Source organism: Equus quagga, unplaced genomic scaffold, assembly GCF_021613505.1.
Source record: "Equus quagga isolate Etosha38 unplaced genomic scaffold, UCLA_HA_Equagga_1.0 720_RagTag, whole genome shotgun sequence".
Classification (NCBI taxonomy): domain Eukaryota; kingdom Metazoa; phylum Chordata; class Mammalia; order Perissodactyla; family Equidae; genus Equus; species Equus quagga.
The window spans coordinates 40,595-46,669 of record NW_025802296.1 but is presented as its reverse complement, the minus strand read 5'-3'; the positions used below and the strand labels follow the sequence as shown (position 1 = coordinate 46,669).

General features: G+C 35.2%; 1 pseudogene; it reads left to right on the top strand.

Annotated features, from left to right (window-relative positions):
- Positions 1-223: 223 nt before the first annotated feature.
- On the top strand, positions 224-6,075 carry LOC124234148 (ERI1 exoribonuclease 2-like; annotated as a pseudogene).

Here is a 6,075-nt window from a genome sequence, read left to right as displayed (position 1 = left end):
TGCCTGCTATGTAGTAAGCAGTGAATAAATGTTAGCTATTATTCCCAACTCCCCATCACACCTCATAAACAAAAAACTAGAACAGGAGGCCCCTGCCTAGTGAAACTAGCTACTCGTCAAAGTAGTTTGTCGCTGCACTTAAGACCTCGGGAAGCCCATCCCTTTCTGTGGACTCAGGGTCTTCGGGGATCCTTTATCATATACTACCTTCCAGTAGTTTACCATGGATGTCTGGTTTTTTTCTCAGATATTTTAAGCTCCTGGAAGACTGGACCTGCCCTGCCTCTCAGAACTGGGCTGTACACACAGCAAGGGCTTGAACAATGCAGAGGCAAAAAAATAAGCTTTTCAGTGCATCTATACCTCTACAATCACTTGAGTTCTTCAGTATTACTGTAAAATAAGGGGAGCAGAAAGAATTAGTGTAAGTTTGCAATAGGTACTGAGGCCCACGCAGGTAAAATGACAACTGAAATCAAAAGAAAGGGTAGCAGTTAGTACAAATTTTGCCTTCAAAGTTTAGGTCAGTTTCCTCTCACTCACAATACATTACTACATTAATAGTGAGGGTTATACCATTAGTTTGTTAGCCTATTCAAACAGGAGTGTGAATGAGTTTGTTGAACATATTGGGTTGTTTTACATTTTTAGGCAGCTTGGATTAACTAGGAGAAAGTCAATTGCACCAGCAAATGGAAATCTAGAAAGAAGCAAATCCAGTAAGTAGTGTGCTTAGTTTCTTTACATGTTGTAGCTTTGCACTTTTAACACTGGCGGCGCCTAAGGACACCCTGATCTTTTGCAGAGCAGCCGTATGACTACTTAATTGTCATTGATTTTGAGTGGACATGCTGGAATGATGGGAAGCCCCACCAGAGCCAGGAAATAAGCATATTTGGACTGCCAATGGCCAAGAGTAGCACTAGATGAGTAACTTTAAGGTTTATAGATAGAAATGAGTCAACAGCTAGTTTAAGAAAACAAAATGGTCTGTGAATTGGTAGTTTACTATAAAACCTGATTTGACAAAAAAAGAACAAAAACCTAAATACTTAAATGTGTCATCGTATAAAATAATCATGTGTTATCATATAAAATACTTGTTTTAGGGTTACGTACAAAATCTCAATTGCATAGAAGCTAAATACCTTTGCAAAAAAGAAGTACGTTTTAACTTCCATATGGTCTTCATATTTGATTGTGGAAATATGTTCAAGAGTTTTAAGTAGATATAACTTGAATATTTTTACTTATTCTTTGGCATAACTTTATTATAATCACGCTGCTTTGGTCATTTTAATATGCTTTGGCTAAAACAATGATTGTTTCATAATGCTATGTGGTGGTAATCAATGTTTAATTTAGAGTGATTGCAGCATTAATTTAACAATCATATATTCAGTTGTCAGTTGATTCTTTCCTGTGGTTGAATTTCCAGTAGTATTGCTGGACACATCAACTGGAGAGATTGAATCTGAGTTCCACGCTTATGTTCAGTCTCCAGAACATCCAGTTCTTTCTGAATTTTGCACAGAACTGCCAGGCATAAAGCAGGTATGCCCTTCTCTTTTCCCCACCTCTCTTCCACCTGCCCCCAACCAAAAACCAAGTGAGTATGATGCAAATACTAAAATTCAGAAATCAGTTTTAAAAAGAAAGCAAAAGCTATATACCAGTTGGAATTTGATTTATTCAGTGTTAAGAGGAATATCCCATCCAGAAGTCCACTGAAATCTTTAAAAATAGGGAAGAATATTGTTATAAAAATGAATATCAAATTTATTTTGTGGAAATTAAATGACATCAAATTTCTGTCAGTCTGGATTTAATTATTATATTTTGATGCGATTTTAGATTGCTCAACCTAATTTTTCTTATCTTGCAGAATTCTAATCATTATATTGTCTCTTTCTCATGTGTTTTAACATCTTTTCACTAGATAAACTCTTTGCCAGTTAGAACCTCTTCTTTGTTATATTCCCCCACAGTGCCTATTAATGTGCTCAGTAATTATGGAATTCGATTGTTGAATTCAGATTTGTGACTCTCTTTAGGCTCAAGTTGATGAAGGAGTCCCTCTGAAGATTTGCTTATCTCGGTTCTGTAAATGGATTCAGAAGACTCAGCAACAGAAGAAAATTATTTTTGCTTCTGGGGTTGCAGATCTTTCTACTTCCAAAGTAAAATTATGTGCATTTGATACTTAGTCAGGTAAAACATAAATTATATCTATCCATTATAAGTGAGTAGCATTACCAGTATGTAATTCTTTATCCCTACTAAGAATTATACTTGTTAACCTCCTGGGCCAGGAAAAGAAATCCAAATGCCTAGCAGATGTTAAACAAGAATAGTAAATTTAGTCATATTTTTAAAATTACCATTCTGAGATACCTTAAAATTTTAAGCCTTAACTTTAAGAATCTTTCTAGATTGTTCCTGTCTGTTCTTCTGAATTCAGGTAAAGGTGATTTAGTGAAAACTCTTATCATGCTATTTTCTACAACCTTGAATAAAAACAGTTCTCATTTAACTCACATCCTTTGCTTTTATACTTTCACACTCACTAATGTAGACATCAAGAGAAAAAATGGGCCATTTGGTAGATCTTTTGTATGCCCATGATGTATTATTATCATTAATAGTCATTAATAGCAATGCTGTGCCATTGATAGCATAGCACTGATAGTCGTATTTGGTTTCAGGTTGCTATAAGATGTCTGTTTTCTCAATTACATTAATATTTTCTTAGAATGTTGAAAGCAAATAACCTTCTCCCTATAGCCTTTGTAATTTGATGCCTTACTCTTCTTCCTGAAATAATCAGTGTGTTTTATTGGGTATTTAAGAAACTTTGAAACTCAGTTACCAACTAATTTCTTAATAGAAATTATGTAAAGTGAAAAATTGTTAGATATTAACAGAGAAATTAAATCTTACTATTTTATATTATATGTTATATTATTATAGCATGATAATATACCACTATATATTATTCTAAATCTTACTATTCTATTTTATATCTTTTAGTATTTTATTTATAAATGATGATAGCATAAGTAAAAACTGCTGGCATCATTGTCTTTTTTTAAATAAATAAATGGAATTTATTGGCTCACATAAATGAAAATCCAGAGGAGGTAAACTTCAGGTTGGCATCATTAACTTTGTTCTATTTTAATATACTTCATGCAGACTGGGACTTGAGGTTTTCTTGGAGTATGAGTGTAAAAGAAAACAGCTGTTAAAACCTGTATTCTTAAATTCTTGAATTGATCTCAGAGTAACTTACCAGATAAGGGTCAAAGATGGAGGCATGTTCACTTTCCTTCTCTTGAAAAATGACTAGGGGGTGGGCCCAGTGACCGAGTGGTTAAGTTCGCACGCTCTGCTGCACTGGCCCAGGATTTTCCTGGTTCGGGCATGGCACCGCTCATCAGGCCATGTTGGGGCGGCGTCCCACATACCATAACTAGAAGGACCTGCAATTAAGATATACAACTATGTATTGGGGGGGATTTGGGGAGATAAAGCAGAAAAAAAAAGAAAAATGACTAAACTTTATCCCACATGAGTATGGGTTTCTACAAATAAAATCTTTTCTTTTGAAATGTTCACATAGATACATTTCTTAAAGTATGTAAAAACAAGACAACAAAAGTAAGAACCTTCCAAATCTAATAGAATGAAAAATTATGAAAAGTAAATGGTTAATACAAAGCCTTTCAAATAGTAATCCTTTTTTGTAGATACGTCTTCTTTTATTCGATTATATTTTCTGCAGAAGAAAACCAAAAAGACTAAGTTGTGCCCTGCAGGAAGTGGGAATAGAATTCTTGGGATGAGAACATTCTGGTTAGTGTAAATTGAAAATCACTTTATTATCTAAGTCATTTTATTTGTATAAAGTCTTTCGTATGAATCTTACTTTTTTGTGATGTCACTACTAAGGAATATCCTTCAGCCTAAAGAAAGCTCCTAATCTATACAATTCGAATTGTTTCTAAGACTTTCAAATTGACTTTCATAAAGTATTGTAAAATAAAGACTGCCATCTAATGGTTTTCTGGTTGCTAAAAAGAATGAAAAGAATTAGCCAAACCAAGTGAAGATTAAACAAATGCCCAAATAATACAGTGGACTAGTGAAAAACCTGAACAAGACTATTAGATTACTCATGAGACATGGTCCCTACAGAATGTTGCTCATGTGAACTGTCTAACGAGATTTCACTTCGTCCTCTGTGAATGTGGGAGATCTTGTCTTTCATTGGTAAGGCTGCCACAGCTTTCCACGAGACCAATTTATCATGATTAAAATTAGTAGATGATCATAAAACTAACAGTATGTTCCAATTTCTATTTAAGTGGTGGTTTTTGGTTTTGGGGGCTTTTGTGGTATATATCTTTACACTGATACCACAAAATTCGTGTTTGGTATCTATTTCGTCAGGGTTGGATAGTTCTTCGAATACTGCCCTTCTTGCTTGGAAAATGATCAGGGATGGTTGCTTCATGAAAATTACAAGGTCTTTGATCAAGGTTAGTGGTGTCTTGCCTCTTATCCTGTCATCTCAGACTCCAGAAATAAGCATAGGTTCATTGAAATGTAGATGTCATATGTGCAATCATTTATAAATCAATCAATGAAGATATTTTTCTTTTTTGTCATATCATTTAACGTATATTAGAGAAATTATGAATACACAGTTTCTAAAGCTGTTGGATTTGTCTGTGCAATCATAGGTTCCCACTAAGAAGAATCCCAACGTTTTGGCCAGAAATTTGAATACAAATCAAGTTGAAGAAACATTGGCCTGCAACAGTAACATTCAGAGTCCCAGCATATTTAATAGTGAGCCTAAAAATACAATAAATCCTCATGAAAAAGTTAAAATGGCATCAATTGGTGTCACTTCTCCTATAATGGTACAGGAAGATCAGTTACAACTAAAGAACGATATAAAAGTGGATCTTCACAAGGTCAAAAGCTGTTTGTCTTTTTTTAATGCTAAGTCCTCCACATCTCTGGGGCAGTTGCAGTCTCCCAGTTTGGCTGCACCTATGCAGAAACAAATAAAAAATGAACATCTTGCATTTAATACCAGATCTAAGTCTTCAGCAATTGGTTCAGAATTGGTACTTGTTTGAACTGCCATTTCATCTGTTATTCATGTTTCTGATACAGAAATGAGTTCTGCTCTTGACTGTTTAGCTGTGTTGGCCAATTGGGAGGATGTAGCTTTACTGCCAGCCTCTCAGCCTGAGCAAAATATAGATTTACACTTGCTATTAGTGACTCGAACTCAGATACTTCATTTAATTCTGGAGAAAGATTAATGGTTTTAAAAGAATCTGAAATGCTAAGTCATGAAAACTTTGGAGGCACAGAAGAAACTTGTCAAAAATCTGAAACCTCTCAGTCTATTGTGTATACGAGTTTACATACTACTATTTATGATGTAAAAGAAGCCAAAGATCCAGGTTCAGATGTTTCTGACTTTAAATTACCTGAATGCAAATCAAGTAGCTTCAACAGCGTTAATGCCAGTATGTCTCATCCTTCAGTTTTGGGGAAACATCCTCTTCTTTTAGGTGGTACTGAAAGGAGTCCATCCGTTCCCTCAGCTTTCCCACCAGCCAAAAAACAGACCTTCACTAGTCATGAAGAAAAGCCCACATCATCTCTTGGCTCCCCAGGGAGAAGGTCTTCCCAGAAGGTTCTCCCCTCTGTCTTAACTTCTACAGTTAACCTACGAGAGCCTTGGAAGAGTGGGAGGATGACACCTCCTTTATTCAAGTGTGGCCGAAGATGTAAGAGACTTGTTGTTTCTAATAATGGACCAAACCATGGAAAAGTCTTCTACTGTTGCCCTATTGGGAAATACCAAAAAACCAGACAAGGTTATTTCAAATGGGAATAAACACTTCAAAAGGAAAGAGCCAATAGCATAGTTCTATCTCATTTCCCAGGGGACTCACTTTTAGTTCTCCAGAAATAAGCCCTGATTATGACTGAAATGTAGAGTTTTCTACTAAAAATTCATTGAGACTCAGACCATCAATGAGGAGTTGA